Consider the following 14,896-nt stretch of genomic DNA (forward strand, 5'->3'; position numbering starts at 1 on the left):
TGTGCAATGATATAATGCATGTGGTTACTTGAGTACTTGCTAGGTCAATATTTTGATTGAATATCTGAAAACTTAAGAACTGACCATTGTTAAACACTTGTTGGAAAATTCTCCGACAAAGTACTGTAAAATTCTGAAATTCCATGGATTATTTCAGAAAAATAAATCTAGTTGAGAAAGCTGACTAGGTGTAGCTTATGTAAAAAAAAACTGCTTCGCGAAAGTTAGAAACATGTATTTTAAGCAAGTGTAAAACAATATTTATGAATATTGAGCAACAAGACTACCGTCATATTTTTGCATGAAAAAGATTGTTTTTTTCCGCTTAAAACAAAGTATTGATCGAATCGAATCATGACTTAAATTAATACACCCCTACCCGGGCAGAGGTCAAGTACTGACGATCAAAACGTGCTATTGATTTGATTGATATAAGAGGTGAAAGTACTGAAAATGATAGCAAAAAAATGTTCCTAGGACATCTGATCAATAGCAAAATTTGCTATTTGAAGATCAACCGAATAGCTCGCTGCTATTGGTTAGCTCTCCAAAGAGCTAAATTTGTTATAATGATGTTGGTCGAGGAGTAAATTTTAGCTATTATTTCCAGCACTTTTACCTCTTATATCAAACAAACCAATATCACTTTTTGATTCCCATATCAAAATATGCTTTTATTGAGTTTTTTCTTCTGCTCGGGTATGGTTTAAATTTACCTTCTGGTTGACTGCGTTCAATGTGGTGAAATAGTTTGTAAAGATAAGAATCTAATGATAATCAACATAAGGTTGCAGTAATAAACAAAATAGGGTACTTGAATATTTTTATAATAGATCAAATAGCAAGCTTTTAAAATTGCATAAAACTTTAGTCCCATCTTTTGATCAATTTGATAAGACAAATATCCGGCACCGGTAGCTACTTAAGCACTTTCTTTCTACACACAAAAACAGACTCGGCAACATCAAATTTATTCACTAGATAATGATCATCTTACACTCTTTAACTGCAAAAGATCGAGCAGAGCCACGTTAACTCGATTATCGGTTGTCTGGGCGGTCTCATACACCAGTAGTACACTCATCAGTAAGTAATGGTAGCAAGGTGGAAACACAAAAACTGAATTTTAATGTGGGAGTTTGCTTCTGTAAACAAAACGTAACCAAGCACGCAAATATGTGCCTACCTACCAAATGCAAAGCTCGTAAAAACTACGTGAAATAGTGCACTCGACACCGCGTTGAAAATGCGCGAAGAATGGATAAGGTATGCGCACAGCAAAATCTGGCCAAAGAAAATCAAGCAGTAATAATGCATTCCAACTTGTTCCCAAACCAAAAGCAATTCATCGTAAAAAAGCATTAATTTACTTTAAATCAACATCAATACATTGCTGATTTGACTTGTTATATCCGTCATCTCGAGTTTTGAGCTTGAGCCCTTCCGTAAAGTTTTGCACAGTACCTTCGACCGCATGCCAAGAAATTTTTACCACCTTTGTGTCAAAATCAATCTTATTTTTCGATGGAAGCTGTCGTTCTTGACATTTTTTGAAGGATCCGATTCACGGTCACTCAATATTTTTCAATTGGGTTGAGTTTTGAAGTGTATGAGATTTTACGTTTTTTGGAAAAATGCAGTACAATTTCTACATAGTTTTCTGCATACAAACGCAAGCATTCTCCGCCAAAAACAGGGGACAAAAATCAATTCAAATCAATACACAATATCTAAGCTTTTGAATAAGGGGTGCCAACCATTTTTCCCGACATTTCCCGTAGTGAAAAAGATGATTTGCTGTACATGTATTTCTAAAAGTTCGGTTTTTCAAACCACAAATTCATATTGTTGACCAAACTATGTATTTCTTGCCAAACTTCGATTTTTTCTTGCTCTTAAGTTGATCTGCAACCTTTCCAGGTTGTAATGATGTATAGAACCGAATACTTGAAAGCTAACTTAGGTCTGCGGGGACGGTCGCTTTAATGTACATTGTCAGATTTTCAGCACGTTTGTGCAAAAACTTTTCGAGGACTTCTTGTTCCCTTGACTCTATTTTAAACACAATGTCAAAATATATCCCGAAGTAAATATTTTTCGATTCCTTACACAATAAGCTTTCATTTGCGCCAGAGATTGCCACGATTCGTTGAAAATAGAGAAATTTCTATCCAAAATGCGGTGGCTAGATTTTGCTGTGTGCATACCTTAAGCAAAGGCGGCACAAGAAGCATAATCAAATGCCAATCTTCATCGTTTGGCCGCCACCGAAGTCGCGTTTGCGTTGCTTCGGGCTGAACTTGAAAGACAGGACAGGGAACCGGACGTCGGCGTGCGCCGCGCCGCTTTGATGAGATTTGGACAAGTGTGCGATTTCGACCGTGCTTGAGTTTTGCATAGTTTTGCTGTGAAAGACAAACATATGATTGAGACAGCAGCTACAGGTAACACTTAGGCACAGAGTACATTTCAATTATCTTCGAAATATACGCTGTGGCATTAGAGACCGTTTATGCACAACGTGAACCAATTATGGATATCTCAGAATCCCCCCTCCCTTTCCCTTCGTTGACTTTTGTTCACACACAAGGTTGAATTTTTGTATTTGTAGATTTTGGTCAGAAGCCTCCGCCTGGGGCCTGTAGCATAATGAAAATTTTACTAATAATATTAGTCTTGTAGCTTGTAATTTATAATTTTCTGTTACATAAAAATACTACAAGTACAAGTTACAAGTCTAATACTACAAGTCGGTTGGACTAATATTATTAGTAGAATTTACAAGTGTATGTTGCATAAACAAACTACAAGTAAAAAATATTAGCTATGACTTGTACTTTTGATTACAAGTCTCAAAAAAAAACTAGTGTAATCCATTTATTTATCATTTGATAATTTACAATAAAACATAAATTCATCGTATTATCTAAACACATACAAACAAATTCATCTTCTTCGAACATTAATAAATCTTATTGTCTAAATCGTTCTTTAATCCACCTCACACAATTTCTCTTGAATTTAGGAACACTTCTCATAGTTCTTATTTCAATTGGCAATTCATTAAATATTCTTATTCCACTAAAATAAATTGATTTTTGCGTACTTGTCATAGTAAATGGCACAACACGTAAATCATCACTTCGTCTAGTTGAATAATTATGTATGTTTCGTCCACGCAAAATAATATTTGTCAAGTATTCCGGCAAGAGGTTATTAGTCAATTTAAAGATTATTGTCAATACATTAAAAACTATTCGTTCTTTGACTGACAGCCATTGTAATGTGTCCAACATAACTCTTATGGGTGTATACCTGTTGCAGCTCAGAATAAACCTCATAAACTTGTTTTGCAATCTTTGCAATCTTTTCTGATGTATATCACTAGCTAAAAATATCACTGAGGAACAATAATCAATATGTGGTGCCACCAAAGTTTTATACACAAATATTTTACTCCAAAACGTCATTTGACTACTCAATCGAACTAGCATGCCGTACTTTTTCACTATCTTTTTAATCACATTGTCGATGTGTGCTTTGAATGTCAATTTTTGGTCAATTAGGACCCCGAGGTACTTAAAGACCTCTACTCTCTCAATTTCAATTCCTTCAATATAAATTTTCAAATCTGCATAATTTAGCTGCTTCTTATTACTTATAATCATTGTCTTAGTTTTCTGAACATTTAATTTAAGTTTTTTCACTTTTAACCATGTATCCAATAATTTAATATCTTCTCTCAATTTTCTGCTAGCTGCCTCTGCATTTTTTTTCTGCAACAAAAATCACTGTATCGTCAGCAAATAAATTAACATCACAATGTTTAATGGCCTTCTTCATGTCATTTATGTACAAAATAAATAGGAGAGGTCCTAACACGCTACCCTGTGGAACACCAAGTGGTACTAATTTCGGCAACGAAGTGGAATTTCCATACTGACAAATTTGCGTGCGATCAGATAAATAAGACTGAAACCACCTGAGAACGTTTCCTCCCATGCCATATTTACTCAAAGTATTCAGCATTTCCGGGCGAGAGATAGTTTCAAACGCACGTTTAAGATCTAAAAACAGAACAACAATCGTTTTCTTCTCTTCAATCATTCGTTTCCATTTATACAACAATAAATTAAGGGCAGATTCACATGAATGATGTTGTCTAAACCCTGATTGTTCATCTATTAAAAATTTTTCCTCATTTAAGTACTCAAGTAACTGGTCTTTTACTATAATTTCCAACACTTTCTCATATATAGGTAGCATATTAATAGGTCTATATTCTTCGGCTTTTATTGTACCGGATACTTTAGGTATCAGAATTACAGTTGATTGCTTCCAACTCCTAGGAAATTTTCCCTGCTCAAGTGAGTCATTAATTATTCCAAGTAAGTGTTCTCCAGTGATTTCTAGCGAATCTTTTAGCACCTGTAGATTTACATTGTCAAGACCAGACGAACTACCAATTTTATCAATGGCTTTACGCATAGTGTCATATGATACTCGATTAAAGATATTCCAACTGCGGATGACATGGTTATTTTCTTCTTCAAACGTATGTTGCACATTCTCAATGCTATCGTTAATTTGCTGAACGCTGTCAATAAAATAACTATTAAACTTGTCACAAATGAGATCCTCGTTATCTATAAGCTCTCCATCAAAACTTATTTGACTTGATGCTTTTTCTTTACTTTTCCACAGTGACTTGAGTGTTTTCCAAAGTTGTTTACTATTTCCTCTATTTTGTTCTATTTTTCTTTGCGTGTACTCTGCTTTTGTTATTTTAATTGAGCATGTGTACTCATTCCTTAACACTTTGTACTGTAGCCAATCAGCCTCCTCCCAACTCATACTAGCTCTTTTATAAGCTTCATCTCTCATTTTTTGTAAGTTTTTCAACTCTAACGTGTACCATCTTTTCCTGTTCCTACATCTTATGTTTTTGACAACAACAAGTTGGTTAACGTTCTCTTTCAGCACAGTACACAGAACATCTGCCTTCTCATCTAATTGTCTTTCACTGTCATTAGGCATATTTCTTCTCAGCAAAGAAATAAGTGCGCTCTTCGAATATTTTTTCCAGCATTTAATTGTGATATTACTCTGTAAAGGCTCTGAGATTTTTTTAAATTGAATTTGGATTGTTTCGTGATCCGAAATCTTATTGTCCTGATCTATAGTGACGCTCAACTCATTAAAATTACAGAAGACCAAATCAATGATGGTTTTTGATCTACTAGTATTTCTCGTAATGTTTGTTACTTTTTGATCTAAATTAAAACACTGCATCAAGCAGCGAAGATGTTTACTATCTTTGTTATTCTTCCAATCTATATTAAAATCACCCGCAATGAGGTTCATTCCTTTGTCATCAATTATTTTATCAAGCCAGGTTTGTTCCAAATGTGTCAAAAAATCTCGATCATTCACGCTGGGTGAATGATACAGCAAGCCATATACACCAGCAGTAAGTCCTTTAACTACCTTTACAGCAATGAACCAATTCAGTCCACAAGTTGAATTATCAACTACATTGAATTTCACGGATTCATGAACATACATCATAACGCCACCAGTGTGTCTGGAAACCGAATAGCAACATAGCATCCTATAGTTTTCAATATTGTACTCACTTCGGTCAATGTCTAAAGTCAAATGAGTTTCCGTTAACATGATAATTTTAGGTTTTTTCCTGCTCACCAAAATTTCCAACTCAGCAAAGTGCGATGTAATGCCAGCAATATTCAAAAGAACGACATCCACCGCTTTTCTTAATTGCTATGCGTCATAATTGATGTTACTTTTTGAAATATTAACTTTTCTCTGGTAAATAGGGCACTCGGTACTCCATGATGAATGGTTAACATCAAAATGTGTTTTTCTCTCTCTGTTAGAAATAATGCAATTAATGCATAATTCCCGCTCAGATGAACAATCTTTTACGTCATGTCTTTCAGAACATTTAGCGCAGTGAAGAGTATTTTTACATTCGCTTGATTTATGGCCATATCCACAACATTTGAAGCATCGGAATAACTCAATGCTTTCAAAAACTCGGCATTTTTCAAAATCAATATTGAGCTTACCTTTACGAATCACTTTCTCGAATGTGTTGGCATCGATTTCGCATATTAGAGAATATTCATACTCCGGGTTTTTCTTCGATGGTATGCTTTTCAACACTTTTAAATACTGGATATCTTCAATTCCATTTTGTTCTCTCAGAATGTCACTCAATTCATTTGAATTATAAATACCATCCTGGACCAACTTGGTCTCTTAGGTTGCTCAATATCAACTGAGTAGCCTTCACTTAACTTCTCATTAACCATCTTCATAAACCCTTTGGCTTCTTTCTCATTGATACATTCAACAAATATTGAACCATTCAGTCCATTTCTCACGTTTTTTATGCCCATTTGTGTTGGATTAATTTGACTTCTAAGTTCCCTTTTCGTTTGATGGTTTGATTGTGTCGCAAAAGGTTTGACCCGCACTGTACAGCCAAATTTCTTATTGGAACTACTTCCACTTTCATTCACTTCTCCCGCTCTTGAATTTCTGATTTGCTGTGCCCTTGCACTCACGTTTCTATTCTCACTCGAATCCGGTGTAGCAACACTCTTGTTTCGAATACGTCCAGAGCGCAAAACAGAATCGCTTTCACGAGCCCCCCTTCTCCTACGAACCACTTCAACAAAACTGCCAGCAGAAGGATAGCTATCACCGCCCGTCGGGCCATTGCCCATAGCAGGACTACAATTCGCAATTTGCGTTTCCAAATTTTTTAGTTGTTCTCCGTGCAACTTTGCTGATTCTTCTACCACCAGTTTTACGTTTTGTTCGCACTGTTTTACAGCTTCATCACAACCGTTTCTTTCAAACTTTGCTTCGATCTTTTCTAAACGATTGTTAATTTCGTTTATCGCAACAAGAATTTTATCGCACATGCCCATCACTTCATTAAGATTCTTTTGTCTTTTTCTACAATCATGACAAATGTACTCGATTGATAGATTTTCACGCAAGGCAGTTTCTCCAGCAGCGGATAAGTCGGCACATTTTGGATGCAGCACCTGACCGCAGCCACCGAAACAAAACAATCTCTCCTTAGTCACATTTATTGCTTTGGAGCAAACATCGCACTGCACAGACATTGTTGCCGCTACTTTTTTATTGCCTTTGATGCGGCCGTAGGCCGCTTTGTTGGCTGATTGTTTGCACTGTTGGTTTGTCGATTCTCACAATATCAGAAAACGAAAAATTAGTGTAGTTTAAAAACAATTCAACGTTCGAAAACTCTTTATACACCGTTAAACTGGAAATTCTATTCCGCATTCACTGATGCATTTATTGTCGCGATTAAAATAGATTTTCACAGTATTTAATCCATATATTACGGGACCGATATTAACACCTTGTGCACGCATAAAAATCCGATAAGAACTGGTCTTGTAAAATAATTTACAAGTTAGATTTTAAGTATTGCAGAAGTCATATTTAGTTTTGAATATATCGATTTACCATTTTGATGAACTCAAAAGATATTATTTATCTAACACATCAACCTTAATTCCAGTTTTCGACGATTAAATTTGGCAGTTTGTATTCGAAACTCATTGAAGAGAAAATTGCGTTGATGTACACTTTGTATCCAAAATATAATTTCTGCTGAGTCTCTCAAGTTCCAAAGTTTCTACAATACCCATCTTTGATTGGAGGTTCTTGGTAAAGTTATATATTATGGTCACTGCATAAGCACAGGTAAAGTTGCAGATGTGAAATAAGTTTGAATCAATTGCTTGTATTGCGCATCATTAAGCTAATCAAGAGCTACAATATACATGCACTAACTCGAATCGAGTTGCGACATATAAAAGTAGGTAAAAGCTCAATTTTTGCATCCCAGATCACTTAGGATTTTAACAAGAAGCATAATACATGTTGCTAAATCTTTATACATTGTTTTTCAACCAGTACTATTAAATCTTTGGGACATTTTACTAAAAATCTAGGTACTTGCAGTGCCATACTTTGTAAAAAAATATTTCGCCAGAGCGACCGAAAATTATCCAAACAGCACATGCTTTTCTTCACCTATCGTATAAAGAATGCAAAACTTCGAAATAAATGAAGTTATTTGCGGATTTTACGTGGAAAATGCAGAATATAAACAAACATCAACTGCCATTTCAAATTAATAGTGAACTGTCGGATGAATTTTGACAGGTAAATGAACCAAAACAACTTGTATTTTCATGGTCACTAATATTACAAGTGCTAATAATATTAGTGGAAAATTGAGCCTTTATGCAACACAAACTATTAGCACTTATAATATTAGTACTTGTAACTTGTAACTTGTAGCTAATATTATTAGCCTGATTATGCTACAGGGCCCTGGTCTTCACTATCCCACCAAAAAGTCGACGTGATTTATGAATGGCTTCTATTATTCAGATAACGATAGGTAACAAGAATAGAGTGGTGTTATTTTGACAATATCAGACCAAAGGTAATCTTTTCCACATGAGCTGGATTTTCCGACGGTTTCAACTTGCTCGCAGGTTTTAAGGTGAATTACTTTTTGGTATGAAGACGGCTTACATTACCATTTATTGCAGATTTAAGGTGTCCTGATGCATCATCAAGTTTTCAAACGAATCATTGATTTTTTGCTTTTCAATGATTGTTTGCCTCGCGTTTTTTAAGTGATAAAAAACTGCCAGTTCGGCAGCAACGCAGCTGAAAAAGTATCATCATAATCAGTCCGAGTGAGCATATAGGATGATACTTTTTCACACGAATATTCGCTTTGGTTGCAGAAAATTATCACTTTGAAATTTCGAGCCACATTTCCAACATGGCTGCCGATGCTGATGATGAAGAGCCTTAACTAAAAGCTTGACTATCACACTATGGGATAAGCGCACCTTCCTCAACCCGAGCATGAACGAATAACTGACACATAACTGCAATGCAACATACCAAAGTCAGGTATCATACCGAGACAAGGTATTGGTCAGTTACCCACGTATTGAAAATAACTTATTTTGTAGGTATTAATAAAATACCCCAACGAGTTATTGACACATTCCAGCGTAACGGGACACCGCGAGGAACTAACTTTCGTGAACAAATGACGTCTGCAATCAAATATAATGTTCATGACCATATGGTTTAACAGGTTTTATAACAAGCTTATTAGATGTACTTCCTGATGCAATACTTGTTCTACGGGGTTTTGGTTCCAATTTACTTTATATAACATGTTACATTTCGTAACGGGACACCATCGTAGAAATCTTCTTTTTAAAATTTTCAAACTAAAATGCGTATATTAGCTCTGTTATGAGGTTTTGAGTAATGGAGTCTTCTAGACATTTCTTCTTTGGATTGATGTGAACAAGATTGCAGAAGTGAGTTTTACTGAGAAATGTATAGTTTAGGAAATATTCTTGATTTAGTTTTGGGAGCGCAGCGTTACGCTCGCGTGAAAACAGTGTTTTGCAAATGGTGTCCCGTTACGGCTAAAGACATCTAGTTGTAGATCAAATGCTTTGCTAGATAGAATGTTAGTGTATTCGGCAATGTTTTTCAGACAGATGGTAGCTGTCCTGCAGGACACAAATAGGCTTTTAAACCCGCTCTGGCCCTATGGTGGCCATCGGAATGGGCCCTGGGGAACCTGTTTCGAGGTTTATTTAACTTTCACGTATCCGACCCCCGACAACTCATTTTCAAAATAATGGCACTTCGTCAATTTTTATCTGATATTTTTGAAGTCGCCCTTAATTGATCGTAAATTGGTGCCAGTTTATTATACTGAAGTGGCCATGCAATATCCGGAACCATTCCGGAGATATTACGGATTGTGCTGGGGTCAGGGGGTTGTCAAAATGGCTAAAAGTGATTATTTCGTGTGTTGTTGTGTTTGAACCATCGATTTTCAGCGAAATTTCTGTTGCGAACAGTGAAACACAACTGCTTTAACCAGATTTGTATAAGTTGACCCATCCGGATCCCCGTGACAGGTTCCGCGGAGCCTCATTGGGAACACTTCTGGTTTTATACCTAAACATGCCGTGTGACATATCAATCTTCATGATTTCGAATGGATGAGTCAGAATCGATAGAATGAAGTATGTATCAACTAATATGGCCACCCCGGAACATATAGCACAGGTTCCACGGGGGTGTCATCAAGAACATTTACGGTTTGCAACCAAAACATGCCAAGTGACGTATCAATCTTCATGATTTCGAAAGAATGGGATAGAAAAAAAATGACTTGAGTATGTATCAACTGATTTGGCTGCTCCGTAACACCTGGAGCAGGTTCCGCGGGGACCTCTAAAACACAACGCACAAATAATCACTTTTAGCTATTTGGCAAAACAGAGCCGTTCCCCACCCCCTGACCACAGTACAATCCGGAATATCTCCGGAATGGTTTCGCTTACTACATGGCCATTTGAGTGTAATTTATGATGTCTAATTTATGATCGATCGAGGGCGACTTAAGAAAATCAAATGAAATTTGACGAAATGCCAGCATTTTGAAAATGAAGTATCGTGAAGTTTAATTGTTTTAATAAAGACAAATCAATCAATCAATCAAGTTTAATTGTATCTCTAAAACTATGGTTGTGCGACGTATCTATCTTAGCGGTTTTTCCACATTCTACATTATAATGATCCGAAGAAGATTCAATGATATCTATCGTACATTCTTCCAACACAGTCTTTTCAAACATATCGGTGAATCAGTGATTTTTCTTAAGGGCCAACTGACTTGATCGATTTCTCTTCGTCGACTCTCTCTTTCGTTAATAAGTTGATCAAAACAATCAATGATGATGATCAACAATCGATGAAGAGAAATCGAAAATGTCAGTTAGGCCCTAATGAAGAATCAGTGTCGATATGTCGCATGTTGCTTTAATCCGCCTTGGGAATAGAGGAGCCAATTTCATTTGAAATAAATTTTACATTTTTAGAGGATTTTTCTACTATACTATGTTAGTTTTTAAGAATCGTCAAACTCGCCGTTTGGTCTAGATTAGAGAGAACAATGTTTTTTTTTGGAAGGGATGGGATTATGGGGCTTTCCGTTAATATTTAGCTAACCACAACCAGTAACGATACAAACAAACGGAGAAGATAAAAAAGGTTGACAATCAAAACGGCAAGAGGGAGGTTGCTAGATTTTTAATCAATGGTTACTAATTTGTGTAGTCACAAAAAGTAATACAACGCCATTTTCGTGATGCATTTTACATTTTTTTTTCAATAAGAACGTAAGCTTCAAAATATGTTTGTCGTCATAAAAGTAAATTATACGGTGATTAATGGGATAAAGAAGGAATGCCAACCATCTCTTCTGGATCTTCAAGTTTTGAACGTTGTGTGATTCCATAAACCTTTTATACAAAGTGGTAATTTATAAGATACTAGCTGTACCCGGCAAACTTTGTCTTGCCTACTGCGTTTTTTGACGTTTCAAGTTTCTAGCCAAGCCCAAGTCCCCGGTGGAAGAGGTATAGAAAATCGATTTTCGAAAACTCTCAATTTGTCCATGTTTTAGGCCTCATAAACCTTCCTTGGGTGAAAACTAACAGAACAAAACTAAGACGACCAAAATCGGACCTTCCGTTCGCAAGTTATGCGCGGTCCCACGTATGCCACTGCATTTTTATATATATATAGATGTCAAAAAGGTTAAAGCATTTAAAGAGTATGCTGTCACCACAAAACTAAATAAAATATCACTTTTTATACTGATCCACCAGAATACCTGCCCTTTGTTTACGTAGTTTTTGGTAGAGCTGATAAGTGGGGTTTGTTCCAGTAGGGGCGTTACACCAAGCAGGATAATGAAATTATTTGGAAATTATATACACCCTATAATATCATTTCATCATGGTTACAGATTTTTGGTTAAATATTTGATCAAACCAAACTTATTTATCCGCTTATGAATGTCTTTAAAATTTCCGTAACGGGACACCATTTCTACGTACCCATTGTAACGCCTAAGATAACGCGTCGATCAAGGTAACCCATATGTTGGAAGAAAGGTCTCCACGAGTACTAAGAGAATCCTGAAAATTATTTTTCTAAAGTTCGTAATAAATTCGTTATTACAACAAATGTGCCGTTTTCGTAACGGGACACCATCAAATTGCGGCTATTGCAAAATGTGCTTAAAACATATCAAAACCCGTTTTCATGAAAAGTTTTCTTTCGGTGTATAAAATATACATTATTATACTTCATTAACAAAAAATAGGTGTAATGTTTGCGAACTTTTACATGCAAGCAAGCATATTTGACAATTAACAATAAAAAAAATCATTTTTCTTACATAAAATGCTTTTATTTCATCTAGCTGTTTAAATACGTTACCAGTCAAATTTTAAGTAAAACAATTAGTTTTCCTAAGATTCAATCTACCCTTTTTCATATGCTGGAAAGTTTGGGGCAAAACAATCACTTTGAAATTTCACACCCTTGGCGTAGAAGTGCGTGGAATGTGTCTATTGGTTTGGTGTTGAGGACTGCTTGAGGTATTATTCACTTATGGAAAAATTGCTATTTATATGGAAAAATCGTCCATTACTATTTAGGTATTGCCATACCTGATGTCATTATTGACGTGATGTGCGTAGAGTACAAACCAGTTGTTATTTTTGGTATTTTACCTCTTATGCAGGGCTTCTTAATACCTCATTCAGGTTGTAGGTATTCGGTTTTCCACACCTGAGTTTGATATTCTTCAGCTATTTTCTCCTGATCGGGAATGTACACGTTCCGAGAGCTCAAACTTTATTGGGTCAATAACGGCGCTGGCCACGTCCTTACGGTCAATCGGGAAAGGGAAGAAATGTTAGTTTGACAACCGTTGCTACTAGAGGTTGTATGTACTACTGGACCCTGCACATTTGTCACGGGAAGGAGTTTTTGCTAGTTGGCGGGATCAATAGTTACATAAATAAGGATTCGTTTTGGTAAGCGATGTAATGACACATTCTACGGGCCCCGTATCATCAATACCAATTTTTCAAAGTTGAGTAATGACATATTTGACATTTTTATCACATTCTACATTACTTTTGTCATCCAAAAATGTATTCGACATGATATTAGTATGACAATAAATATAAATTGAACGACGATTAAGATTAACATTAAAATCGTGATTTTAAGTCTTTTAGGCACACTTTTCATACAAACTATCGTATTTTAAACACCAACACACTGATTTTTCAAAAGTATTCCATCATTTGTAGATAAATGTATGTAGATATTTTAGCAAAAAAAGATTTTTAATCGGAAGACTTTACAGCTTTGAAATATGGCTGATCATAGTATGGGTTTTTATTGTCACGAAAAATCAACATTTTTAAATTTTATTCAAATACGGAAAACGTTACAAATATGAAATTTTGTATGCTCTTTGTACTCGAAAAGATCTTTCAAATGAGCTAAAAAAAAAGAAAATCGGTTCACGGAAGCCTGAGTTTCACCTGGTTGAAGTTTGCGTTGTAACGTCACGAAAAAAAGTTCTGTGGAAAAGACCAAATCATTCTGGCTTGGACGGCTTCTGAATTGGACAAACGTAGTTCTATATTCAAAACAGTTTCGTTCTCGTTGTGTATGAGCTCTTTTTCGAGATATCGTTTATGAATTGCGTACCATTGCCGGCTAATAAACTACGTAGATTTTTGAAGGACGGGGGAGATGGTGTTTGGCCAAAATCTACGATGTAATTGTACTGCAATATTGTAAACATTTTTAATCGTCATCTAATACCACTCAAACCGAAAATTTCTGTGATATGAGTGGCCAATAGGCGAAACACTGACGAAATTACAAAGTTATTGAGTTGGTCAAAGACTTACAGTTGATGGACAGTTTGATTTAAAGTTCCACCAACAGGCGGCGCTAGAGAACTTACAAATTTTAAATTTCATACATCTCAGGATCCCTTTTACATAAAAATACGATTTCTTCGGTAACGTTGTTTGGTAAGTAAAGGACTTGCAGTTGATTTACCAATAGATGTGAGATTTTGCCATTAGAAGACGTTAGTTTCCATTTTGCAAAAGCAGGCAAGGGGCTAGAATTTCTTGAAAAGTATTCTACAAGCTGGAACTTTTTTCACTTTGGACATATTGTATTCAAATCAAATTGTAATCAAAGATCAATATATAATTCTTAACTCTCAAAATTTAATTTGATTTGATTCACGTATTCCTTAGATATAAGAGTTAATAGAACACAGTCAAAAATATGATTCTGCTTAAAGCGCTCCATCTTTGTGTAGAGCTAACCAATCAAGTCCAAAATTATAGAAATTACAGATAACAAGATGAGGAACTATCAGTCAAAATTTGAGAATTTTTGATATATTTTATAAAAAGTTACGGCTTGTTGAATGTGTTTTGGGTAATTATTAAAAGTGACATGCCTTTGAAAATTTCCAACTGCTACCACTGTGTGGCAGAAATTAATACCATGCGGCTATTAAACTGAAAGTCTAGTGATCTACCAAACAACTTTAATGAAGCAACCATCTTTCCAATTAATCACGATCCTAAGATAAGTAAAACTAATAGTGTGTATGCCCTCTAGCGCCTCCTAATCATACGACCCATCAATTGAAAGTTCTTGGCCAGCCAAACAATTTTGTCGAGGACACCAACTGTCTAAATAGTTAGGATCTTTAAATATATGGGATGGATATTACGTCAGTGTTACATCTATTTTTGATATAACATGAATCACCGACAAGCAGACGTAACACCTACGAAATTGAAACTCATATATCTCGGGACTCTAATTACTTAGACTTTAGACTTTTAGAATGTTGATGTCTTTGGAAAAGTTG

The 14,896-nt window shown here is 35.6% G+C and overlaps 1 protein-coding gene across 8 annotated transcripts in view; it reads left to right on the plus strand.

Moving 5' to 3' along the window:
• The window catches only part of LOC109432167 (uncharacterized), a 166,187-nt gene that overhangs the window by 46,096 nt on the left and 105,195 nt on the right, over window positions 1–14,896 (plus strand). The gene's annotated exons all lie outside the window — the stretch shown is intronic.

The sequence above is a fragment of the Aedes albopictus genome, chromosome 1 (assembly GCF_035046485.1).
Source record: "Aedes albopictus strain Foshan chromosome 1, AalbF5, whole genome shotgun sequence".
Classification (NCBI taxonomy): domain Eukaryota; kingdom Metazoa; phylum Arthropoda; class Insecta; order Diptera; family Culicidae; genus Aedes; species Aedes albopictus.